The sequence below is a fragment of the Pseudonaja textilis genome, chromosome 2 (assembly GCF_049901715.1).
Source record: "Pseudonaja textilis isolate UNSWEBS1 chromosome 2, rPseTex1.2, whole genome shotgun sequence".
Lineage (NCBI taxonomy): Eukaryota > Metazoa > Chordata > Lepidosauria > Squamata > Elapidae > Pseudonaja > Pseudonaja textilis.
In genome coordinates, this window is record NC_141991.1 from 143,101,452 (window position 1) to 143,113,992 (window position 12,541).

Genomic DNA, 12,541 nt, shown 5'->3' on the forward strand with positions numbered 1-12,541 from the left:
CAAGTCCATCTCATGCTTGAAAATTGATAGGACTACCATCATCTGGATGTTGTAGACTGCTTCTACTTTTATAAATGAGCCTAAAGCAAAGGCTTGGTGCACAGTCCAGAAATGCTGCTGTTCAGTTTAATTGGGTGAAGAAATGCATTTATTGCTGTGGATACTAGTTATTTGAACTTCCAGCAGTAGATTCAGGCCATTTCCTCCAGATGGGGACCATTTCTTGTTCTTTCTAAGTAGGAGAAAGGTTGGCTAGAGTGTCTTGTCTGCTCCCTCATGCTCAGTAAAAGGGAATGTGAGATAGTCAATAGAATTTTTCTTTATTAAGAAAATAAAAAATTGCAGCAGCAAAATCATGTTCTTAGTTGGAAATCTGTCTTCTGCCCGCTTTATTGCTGTCAAAATGTTACTGACTCATCTACCGTTGTCTTCAGGTGCCTCCTCCAACTTAAAAACAAAAAGTGAGCTCTTTAGTTGCTGAGAGATTGCCAGCCTCTGCATTCATTTTTTATTCATGTTAGCTGCTGTTTGCTAAACAAGTCAGAGTCACTAAGTCTTGAACAAAGCAACCATGGCTTGTTTGACCAAGTCCCCCTTTGCGTTCCTTTGCAAATGCTTTTTCTCCAGGTAACTGGGTGCAAATCAAGACAGAAACATATTACCACAGACGTCCACCCCCATTTGCAACTGTAGCTTAGGATGCTGTACATTCAAGGCAATCGCCGGGTCGTGTCACTCCCGATAACTCCTTTTTAGAAGCAAACTTTGGGCTGGCAATACAGGCCTCTGAAGTGAGCTCTGGAGTCCTGTTCCGTCCCGTTCCTGCCCCGCCCCCCCTGCCTTAGACTGTATCTCAATGTGAAAGAGGGAAAGAAAGGCGCTTTTTTATTTTTTGAAGGTCTGTATTGTCCAATAGGTAAGCTGCTACTCTGTTCGCCAGACAGTCTGCAACTGAATCTGAAAAACAGCTCGGCTCTTCTTCAGTGTGATGGAAGAGAAATCTCTCAGGCTTTTAAATGTTTCCTCTTTTAATTTCCTATGGTCTGGAGGGGAGAGGTGGACCGCAAGTTGAGAAAAGCTCAAAGCCCAAGCAAATGATCAACACTGAAAAGGGGCTTATCACTGGCTGAGATAGCAACTGGTTACCTGCAAGAACCAAATATTCTAGGATGTAGATCAGCGGCCCCCAACATTTTGGGTACCAAGGACCGGTTCCATGGAGAGAGGTTTTTCCATGGACTGGGGGGGGGTGTAGTTTCATGTGCTGCCTGTACCCCACGGATGAGACGTCACTTGTTTTTGCATCCTGGTTTCTGGCATGCTGTAAACCGGTGCCAGTCCATGCCTAGGTGCTGTTTTTCCCTAAGCCTATCATCCATCTCAAATTCTGTAGTGGGACTCCCAAATCTCTATGTGGATAAGGTGAAAACTTAATAAGGGATTGCTCATTTTTTATTGCCTAGCTTTATTGGGGCTTGGGGTTAAAAATATAATCCATCCCTTGAATGGAATCATTCACAATGCTTGTTCCCTCTCATTAGCAATTAGCAATTAGCGGTCCTGGGACCAGATGTATGTTCTGTGGTGGTGGGGGGGAATGCTAGCAATTCCCTCTATTGTCAGTTGTGGGGGAAAAAAGTGTGTCTGTACTGGAAGTAGTGAGAGTGGATTTACTGACCATCTATTTAGTAGAAATAGAAGTCATGATCTTCTGGAATGGAGATGGGCAGTTTGCAGTATCAGAGCCAAATGCAACTATCAGGTCTCTCTTATTTGAAACCCCTGGATTTTTTGGTATTGTTGTTTTGAGGCCAAGGATCATTGTGTGATTTTCTGCGGTTTAAGGGGAAGGGGAGATAAGAATACATACATATTGCAGTATATACTCTAAAATAGGCTTTACATAATGAACACCCCTCCAGGGGAAAAAAGGGAAAAAAAATTTTTTTATCCCTATCCAATGGCATGGTGCAAATTTAAAACCATCTTTTGTCATCTTCCTTGCTCTTTGTGGTCCTTACTGCCTACTCCCACCCATGTTAAGTATGGTCCCTGTCACCAGCATTAGACCTTTTCTAACGCTACTTCAGAAGCGGCCCTCCAGTAAAACTAGTTCTTGGTATAAAATAGCGAACTCCACCCTCTGAAGAGGATGCAGCTATTGTTTCTATGGTCTCTTAATCCAAGATGAAGTTCAGGGTGTTGAATGAAGTGTTACTAATGTTGATAATCTGATTCATCTCTTCGGTTTAAGTAAACCAAGCCCATCCATGTGTAGACGTGCTGGGGAGGGCCTCTGTTGATGGAGAAGTATTGGGGAGGGATTAAGAATCTTTTTAACTTTTTGTCCTGCCCTGCAAAGAGTCTGGGAGGTGTTTCATCCTGCAAGGACGTGGAGGAGGTGGTGAACAGCATGCAGTTCTGAGCCCACCAATGAAGGGAGTCAAGTTTGAAAGATGTACCCTACATAGATTAATAGTGGTCATTATTGTGGTTGTTAAAGCGAGGGAGTCTCGCTTTAATGACCACAATTGAGCCCAGAATTTATGTTAATAAGCAGATAGGTGTTCAGTGAATTATGCCCCATACTAGCTCGATACCCTTGCTTTGCTACGAAATTATGTGATCAGGCTTAATTTTGGGGGAGAAAAATAAGAGAAAAATATTCTGCCTCTGTCTACCAGCATCCATCAATATTCATCTGGCTAGCGTCCTGTCAGTGTGTGAGAGAGTTGAGGGCTGTTTGGAAACTGAAGCAGTATTTGCTGTGTGAGCAAGAAGGAGACAGCAAGGAGCCTGGGTGTGGCTTAGCTCAATTGTTCTGTACTAAAGCTGCTTGGTGCTGTGAAACTAAAACTGAAACTTCTCTCCTCTGCTTGTGTTTTGCATTTGGAACAGATTTCTTTTCAGGTGGGGAGGGGATGTAGAACTCCTTAGCATCAGAGCGGGTTAATAGTAATATATGAAATACTAATGTTCTGATGGTCATTTCAAAAAATCCTTTCTTAGTGAGCACCTAGAAGCCAAGAGGAACTTAAGTGCCAAATTTCAAGTTTATAAGTTTTACAGTTCTGGAGATTTTGTGATGATATGTGAGTGGTATTTTGCTTTTATATACATTATATAGATTATGACCTTTCTTGCCACAGTTAAGTGAATCACTGCACGTTAAGTTAGTAATACCGTTGTTAAGTGAATCTGGCTTCCCCATTGACTTTGCTTGTCAGAAGGTCACAAAAGGGGATCACAAGACTCTGGGAGACTGCAACCTTCATAAATGTGAGTCGGTTGCCAAGTGCCTAAATTTTGATCACATGATCATGAGGATGTTGCAACAGTTAACAGTTATGGAAAACGATCATAAGGCATTTTTTTCAGTAACATATCTTCAAATGGTCACTAAAAGAACTGTTGTAAGTAGAGGACTACTTATAATTAGCTTTCATTTACTTACATAGCTCCAGCAAAAGTTGGTGGAATTGCAGGGATTCAAGAGCCCTCATCTCCATTCCCCTTAAGTGGAGTTGCTGGTGTTAATGAACATGGTTTATTTCTCATATCACCTTGGAATCATTTGTGGGTATCTGTGAGAAAATGGGTTAACACATAGAAAGCCTCCGTGTATTTAACCACAATTTATTAAACAAACTATAACTGGCTGATTTCACAGTACACACCAAATCACAAATCATTTACTTAGCTGTCATATGTTTCTGCTTGAGGTACCGTCTGGAGTCAGCCTTAATATGTTTGTAAGTGTGTTTGTGTATCTGTTCCTGTTGACCTGTAATTTCACATGCATCCTTTTCAGATTTGATCATGCTGACAAAGTATTAGCAATCACTTGAAGCTTGACTTCATAGTTCTGGCTTGTAAAAGAGTACAGCAAGTGGAATTCAGGGTTGTAAGATTATTTTTCACCCATTAAAATTGCCTGAGATGGATGACTGCCTGGATGATTGAGAATCTCTACGGACCCATTAAAGTCCTGTCCAAAACAACCTGAATATGGTAGAGTGGTTTGGAGCACAAGCTCATCCCAGAAAAATGATGGAAATACTAGGACCTACTTTATAAATTTCCTGGCTTTCCCTTATGTGTCCCCCCCAACCCAAGCAATCAATTGAATGGCTCTCTGTTTATTTTCTGTTTGCTTCCACTATAGAGCTGGGAAGTTATCTGTGAGGGACCAATAAAAATGTTGCCTGATTTCTTTTTATTTTTTTCCTCCCCTTTGTAAAACTTTTCATTTGCATTTATATAATTCAGAGCATTCAAGGGAGCAGTGAGGTGGGAGCTTAACTCAGCCTCAGTTGTCTGTAATGGAAAAAATATTATTTGAACTGTGCCTGAGATGAGAACCTGATCCACACTTTCCAGTAGGTCTTAATATGATTGTTAGTTTTCAGATTAGTTGGTATGATTTGCAGTGGTTTATTAGCTATGATTTACGACCTAACTGTGGCTCCACATGATTTGTGAACCTAACCTCAGTGGAAACTATTGAGAAATGAGCCAACCCCAGTTCATGCTGCTGTGCCTTAGACATGCTAGTTTCTAAATAACAGTCTCTAGGCTAAAGTATCTTAGAAATCATCTTACGTATTCTTTGGCATTGGTCTTGTAATTTCTGAAATTGTCCAGGGTAATTAAATGCTCAGGATTTCCTTTTCAATGCCTCTGGAATGCTGGGTCTTTGGGGCTAGACTGTGAAGATGTGAAGCGTTTTCTTCATGGGTTGGCATCTTCCGATTATTATTGAGCACTCCTAGACTTTCTAACCTGGTCTTCTGGCAAATAGAATCTGTTTTCATCAACCTGCAAGAAGTCAGAATAGAAGTTCAGCACACACCACCTATTCTATAGCTTATTGAGCTGCGGTGGCGCAGTGGTTAGAGTGCAGCATTGCAGACTACTTCTGCTGACTGCCGGCTGTCTGCAGTTTGACAGTTTGAATCCCACCAGGCTTAAGGTTGACTCAGCCTTCCATCTTTCTGAGGTGGGTAAAATGAGGACCCAGATTGTTGGGGGCAATAGGCTGACTCTCTAAACCACTTAGAGAGGACTGTAAAGCACTGTGAAGCGGTATAGTTTAAGTGCTATTACTATTATGAACTTGTTCCTTTCTTTGGATTTTACTTGTAAGATATTTCTCTTGACTGAGAAGTGGGATAAGACCAGAGGTGGTATTCAGCAGGTTCTGACCACTTCTGGAGAACCGGTAGTGGAAATTTTGATTAGTTCAGAGAACCGGCAAATATTACCTCTGACTGGCCTCGCTCCCATCTATTCTCTGCCTCCTGAGTCCCAGCTGATTGGCTGGGTCTTCTTTTATTGCCCTGCACAGGAGAACGGAGCTGAAAAGCAGGTTAGTGGGGCGGAGAGGGAATGGAGATTTTGCAGTATCCTTCCCCCAAGAGTTGGGGAGGGAATGGAGAGTTTAGAGTATCCTTCCCCTGCCATGCCTGCCATGGCACGCCCACCAAGCCAAGCCCACAGAGCTGGTAGTAAAAAAAAAAAATGAATCCCACCACTGGATAAGGCTATAATCAGCATGTTTGTGAGTTATACAGCAGTAGCTTTGTCTGAAAAAGATTTCTAGTGATCAGCCCAAGTGTTCCCACTATATTAAACCACGTCAAATCTGGTCTTGCCTGTACCCTGTGATTCATACTGGTGGAGTCCTCTGTTGGGCCAAAGCCAAGTGCCATTTAATTGATTGGATTGCAAGGAGACCTACTGAAAATAATAACTTCTGCTCTCCCCTACAGCCTTCTGTATGTTGAGACAATCCTTGGCTGTTTGCCCTGGATTCAGCCGGCTTGCTTCCCTGCCAGTTCATTGGCCAAATTATTCCCAGGAGTATTAATAGAATGATGAGTGGAGCCCCTTGCATACTCAATGGAGTTGATGGCTTCTGGCTCTGAACCTCTTGGTGAGGTAAGGTCCCATTTCTGCCTTGAATCTGTCCCTTTAAGACATGGGGAGGGCGCTGGGTGGTTTATTGGCTGTTGGAGAGCTCTGCTGAATTAGGAAGACATTAAGAGTTGCCTGGCCAGCCCTGCTGTCAAATGCACGTCAGCATGTCTTTTCCCAGCTTTTATTTAGAGAGCTAACTTTGGGTGTTGTGGCTTTCCTGCTTAGAGGGCTTTATCTTTCCTGTTTTGCTTATACTTGCCAACATTTGAGGAATAGACCACAGTGCCACGGTGGAGGAGACAGTATGATCAAATCCATGTAGGTCTGAATATAATGATTATAATTCACTAACGGGAAGGCTGTTTCCTTAGACTGTCTTCCAACTTGGGTGACCTCACCTATTGTTGAGAAAATCTGAGATGAAGCAGGTTTAGGACTCCAGCAAGCATTCCAAGCAAATTCCTGTCCTTTTATTACATCTCTCTCTCTCTCTCTCTCTCTCTCACTTTTTCCCATTTGTTTTCTGGGAAGGGTTTGGTTTTCTTGTGTCAGACGGATGGGTGAGAAGATAACTGGCATTCCCAAAGCTTGCATCAAATACAAAGTGCGGAGTGACGCTCTGTATCAGATTTCTCCTCAGAGCTGCAGTCCATTCCTTGGGTGCAGTTTGAAATAATGTGGTTTTTCTTTTTGAGCGCTCACCATTTTTTCCCCCAGGAGTTAATCTCTGAGATGGGCTCTTATGTACCTCCTCCTCCTTTACCTAGGAAGAAGATTTGACAGTTATACCTTTCTATCTGTGCTGCTGACTTTGAAAACTGTCGCCGCAATTTGATCTGGAAGAAAGCTGCGGTGGCAGAACCCCAAGATGCAGTGCATGTTGTGACAGAAACTTCTTTTACTTGTCTGGGATTGTTTTTTTTCTTCTTCTTCAGCTTATTAACAGCTGGGTATATGCCAGTTCTAAAAACAATTGTCTGCTAGTCATACATTGCTTTTTTAAGTACTCCATTTAGAAGGATTTTAAAAAATAAGTATTTATTCTGACCTTCCAGCAGCATTTTTTCTGTTTTGAATTATATTTTCTATCTCCCTTTTACTTTATTAGCATAGTTGGAATGGCTTGCGCCCTGCACGTGTTTAATTGGCTGAAGCCACACACACAAACGCACACACACACACACATGATCAATGAGGCTTATCTATGTAATTGTGGGATTAAAAATTAGGTGCCATATCAAGCTAAAGCATTCAGACCTTTTTCCCCCCAGCTTCCGTTGGCTCTTTAATCTCCTGCTTTTCTAGCCCCTTAGGTTTCTCCTCTTCAGCTCAAGGATGTGAGCAACTCAGAAGCTGACAGGCAAAGAAACTTGAAAACGTCTACTTGATGGGTAGCAATGGTGGGGGTTGGGGTGGAGGGTGGGAAGGCAAACCGTGTTCCTGAAATGATTAACCAAAGGATAGAAAATAAAAATTGCTATCATAATGCCTTTAGGAAAAAAAAAATCTCTTTACGACTGTATTTGGAATATGGCACTGAAATTAGTGCGTGCCTTTTAAATGCGTGTTAAAGAATTGCAAGATGAGTAAACACAGTAATGGTGGGCGGGGGCGGGGGGATAGATGGAAATCCCTTCCCTAGGAGGAAAGTCAAACTACGGCTAGTCTTCAACTTACAACAGTTCATTTAGTGACTGTTGAAAGTTATATCGGGACTGAAAAAATGGGATAACTGTTTTTCACAGATAGCTTCGCAGCTTCCTAGGATCACGTGATCAAAATCCAGATGGTTGGCAACTGATTCATATTTATGACTGTTGCTGTGTTCCAAGATCACTTTTTGCAATCTTCTCACAAGCAAAGTCAATGGAGGAGCCAGATTCACTTAACAACCGGCTTACTAGCTAATCAACTACAGTGATTCACTTAACAATTGTGGCAAGAAAGGTCATAAAATGGGGCAAAACTCCCTTAACAAATGTCTCACTTCACTACAGAAATGTTGGGCTTGTTATCAAGAAAAAAAGACAAGCAGAAAGGTACACGGTCCACTTTGATAACATAGTGCATAATCCAGCCTTTTTTTTATAATACTCCCCTCCGAAGTCATCTAATGGAATCATTATTTGGTATATAACAAATTTATAGAATTTGCTGCCACACATAGGCAATGATACTTTCGAAACGGGATTAGGCCAGGTAGTGGAGGATGAGGTGATAGCTGATTATAGTGGCTGTATTCTGCTATGGGTTGAGGAGAATTTGGATTTGACTTGTGCTTGCTGGGGAACAGTAAAAGGGATATGACCATTATGACAGATTTGGCGGTTGGGGGCGGAGGGTGGGGGGAAGGGAGAGGCATGTTATTGACCGCTATGTGAAATGGTGAGCTTTTTTATGATCTTCTAGCATCCTTTCTGCCTGTGAAGTTAGGACAACTCAGCCAGTTGGTGCAGTGGTGGTATTCAAATAAAGTTGCCACTGGTTCGGTGGGCTGGCTTGGTGGGCGTGCTTTGTGAGCATGCACACACTTTTCATGCACACGCACGCCAAATGCATACTTTGCGCAGGTGCAGAGGCATTTGCGCAGGCGCAGAGGGGTTCTAATTTGCCTCCTGCAAGCCTGCACGATGCCGGTTGCTGTTGCAGCTGTCGTGCGGCGCTATTTTGCGCCGCGCAAAGCAGCTGCGCTTCGAATTCTGGCCATAAAAGTGAGAGCCCAGGCCGCTACCAGAACCGGTTGAATACCACCACTGAGTTGGTGCTTCATCAAGGCCACATCATATATTAACTGCTCTTGGAACAACAAAACCTCTGGCTAACGGTTTTCCTTAGCTTTTCTTATGAACAGAACTTTTACTTCCATGTTGAATTGGTTTAAATTAAATTTTCTAGCGCATGTGTTAAATGGCTTACCAGTGCCGGGTTGTTTAGGGTACTTCTTGAGAGAATGATTATTTTAATCTTGTTACATTCGGGTAAATGTGCAGTTATTTTGATCTTTTATTTAATCATCCTCTGACAGAGTTGCAAAGGATTACAAACGTACACATTTATCTGCGCTCTCTTGTTTCTCTCACACAAATCCAAAAGTCAATTGAGGATATGCTTCATTTATTTGAAGCCAGTTCACAAAAATGTATATAGTCTAATAAATGAGCCCAAGGTGCCATTTTGTGATTGTAGAAGTAGATTAACACAGGCATCTCTTTAGAACTTGTTCAGTTGAAGTATGTATGCATGTTTTAATTTAATTTAAGCATGTACAGTAACTGGTTGATAGAGCTACAGTTTGACTTCTTTGTAGATCTTGCTTGCATAACGCAGCAGCTTTTAGCTATGTGGCCAAAACCATGCAAAATTATATTTGCTTAGATACAAATGATACAAGTCATACAAAGGATTCATGTGATTTAACATATCTTCCATAGAACAAAATAGCACTTGGTCTTGAGTAAGCATGCCTACAAGAATTCAGAGTTTCCTATAAGGGAAGAATAATCTTTTTCAAGTCAACCTTGGCTTCCATTGACTTTATGGGAATATCCGGGTAATTTTCTGGGCACATGAGTAAAAATTTAGCATTATGTGGCTGAGCTCTAGGTTTCTACATTCCTATTCTTGGTCAAGCAGCTGAGAGAAGAAATAAACTACGAATTACATTTAGCTTTTACAGGTTTTTTTTTCAGTTCTGGGAACTAGTTTAAACCACAGTCTGGTTTGTAGAAGAAGCCGTTGTCTAAAGTTGGCTTGTTTGTTATCAGGCAAAAGTTTATTTCACTTTTACCTCATATCTAATGATATGTAGAAAGGGAAACTGAATCCTGGTTAAGTGTTATCTTAACGATTTATTATGGAGCCCTTTAGGTTAGGTGCCCCTGTAAATCTAAGGCTATGCTTGAGCTTCATCTCATGTGGAGTTAAACTATGTGCAGTATCGCTGATTTAAGACTATAATAAAGTTTAATTATTTAAGCTGTCTATAACCGTATCTATCATTCCCCACTCTCTTTTAGCACTGATAATGTTACTTATTTGGGTAATGAAACATCTGCAAGAAAAACTCAGTATCAAGGACCCCAAAATTCAACCCCGAGCTACAAATATTCTCTTTTATCAACCTATCATTTCTGCCTGTGCCCACCGACATAATCTCACATACCTCTTGGCCAGAAAATTGCTTGCCATTATGCAGGTAGTCCTTGATTCATGACCATTCGTTTAATAACTATTCAAAATTACAGTGATGCTGAACATTGTGACTTATAACCAGTCCTCACATTTATAACCATCATAGCATCCCCATGGTCATGGGATTGCCACTTGCAACCTTTCCAGCTGCAACTTGCAGTCATGCAATGTCTCATTTAAAAGTCACACTGTTAGTGGTGAATTATTCCATTCCAGTCATGGTCATAAGTCAAGGAACTGTCTTGTTTCTGAGCCAGAGCACAATATGAGGTCTGTTTCTGGAATTATTTTAGGATGATAAAACAAGAATCCCAGATCACCTTACTGAGTTTTTTGGGATAGGTCTAGAAGTCTAATATAGATATTTTTATAGTGTATTTTCAATAATGCAATACATATTTGACAGAACTCATTCTTTATGTAACTGATCAAAGTATGGCTTATTTATTTTGGTAAAAATTATTTTCCGATAAATATATATCAAATTTGTAATGTCACATTGAGTATCATGTTTACCCTAAAGAACCAAACTTTTCTTTCCTGTATGGTGCTTTCATAATAATGCAATGTCTATGATTCAGGGTTTTTTTTAAAAAAAAATATATGATTTAAGTAGTAATATGTAGAGTAAAATCATCTGCATTGGCTGCTGATTTTCTTCTGGGTACAATTCAAAGTGCTGGTTGTCACCTTTAAAGCCCTACCTAGCTTGGGAAGGACTGTCTTTTCCCAGTCACATCTACCTGACCCACCCGAGCAGGGAGGCAGGAAATGTTGCAGGCAACCTCTCAAAGCAAGTACATCTGGCAGGACCCAGAAAACTTCTCTGTGGTGGCTCCCTTTCTTTGGATCATGCCTGCAGAGGTTAGATTAGCCCCCACTTTTTGGCAAGGCCCTGAAGACCGGTTTTTGCCAATAAGCCTGGGGAACCCAGAGTGGGATGGAGCCCATCTGATTGATAGATTGTGGTGCCAAGAAGGTGGGAGGGATTATTGTTTTTATTGTTTATATATTGGGTTTTTATGTTTGTAAAATGCCCCAAGTCACTGAAAATAAGTGGGGGGGGGCATATAAATTTTCATAAACAAGCAAATGAACAAACAGATATATAAATTTGTACTGATATTAAAAAAAAAAGAATTGATTTTTATTTCCTTTGCTTCCTGATGCGTATATTCTGTTTCACTCGTTGCAGAAGTCAGTATTTATTTAAAGTACTTGTTTAAAGAATTTCCATGTGGTTTTGCTTCCTGCCGTGTATGAAAAGGTTCCTTGAGGTATGTTTTGCTGCATATGAAATATAAAAGAAGGCAGATGGGAACTTCGGTGGATCAGTGGGGATGCATGGTGTGGCACCCTGCTTTGTACTGTTTAATATGCACATACTTGAAATAAAAGTGCCTCTATCTTCCATTTCAAAGGGATCTGTTTGAAACAAATGCACCCTTGGCACTGTCAATTTCCAGTACAAATTTTTACCTTTTGTGCCCATCTTTTATGAATGCATTTTTAAAAACATTAATTCAAGGGAGGAATTCCTTGAAGGAATTCAAGAAATTTAGTATAATCAATTTTTAAAAATATATTACTGACCTGTTATCCCAAGTGCTGAGTATTCTGTAATGGAGAGTAGAATTTAACCCAGTCTGTGATTATTTTTCCTTCATGTTAGGGAAAGGCTGAGGATATCTCACAACATCTAATTTAAAGCAAGAAATGCAAGCTTGAATGTTACCTCTATCAAAATGAATCATAAAACTGCCAGTTTTCTCCAGGAGCTTGCAAGTGCCGCAGGATGGCCTTCCTGATCAGCTGTAGCTCTAGAGGTTTGGCCTTATTTCAGATTCCTGACCGAGAAGTAGAAGTTTGCAAAATTGGAAGCATTTTTAAGAAGCTTCTTTTCAAAATCAGATTGCCCTTTGCTTACCAAACTTCTGAGGAAAGCTCTGAAATGTTCCCTAAACAGAATTTTCCTTTTCTATAGTGAGCTAGGGCTTCAGTGACAAAAGAGCGCTTTCTTAAGGTTAAGACAAGAGTTGCAACCTGGACATTTTGTGAAGATTGTTAAAGGACTTTCTTGTTATTGGTGTTTTTTAGAGCAGAGCTACGGAGGACTAACCTCTTATATCCCAATCTTGGGTATGATTATTTTTCAGGATTTTGTAACTGCATTTGCTAGTCCTAACATATTGGTTAGATTCACACATGTCAAATTGCGGCTTGTTTAGTAGAAATTCCAATCCCAATTAGGATCATTAAGTGAGTCTACCTTTAATGAAAGCCACATATACAGTTCATAAGCAATTGATCATTGTTTAGGACTGCCTTTTGTTGTGAACATCATTCAGACCCATTGGGGATACAACCTTCAGAATTGTTGGCTGGAATTCTAGGTCCCAATATATTTGAAGGGCACATGGTTAGGGAGAGC

General features: G+C 40.8%; 1 protein-coding gene across 11 annotated transcripts in view; it reads left to right on the forward strand.

Annotated features, from left to right (window-relative positions):
* The window catches only part of CDK16 (cyclin dependent kinase 16), a 66,326-nt gene that overhangs the window by 9,820 nt on the left and 43,965 nt on the right, over positions 1-12,541 (forward strand). For 4 of the 11 annotated variants that reach the window (XM_087925585.1, XM_087925592.1, XM_087925590.1 and 1 more), the window contains exon 2: positions 5,772-5,940. The exons of 5 other annotated variants lie outside the window; for them this stretch is intronic. The gene's annotated coding sequence lies outside the window, so the exon portion shown is untranslated. Of the gene's footprint in view, positions 1-5,771; positions 5,941-6,686; positions 6,870-12,541 lie in introns of all 11 variants that reach the window. 2 more of the 11 variants (XM_087925587.1, XM_087925593.1) reach the window with 1 other exon arrangement.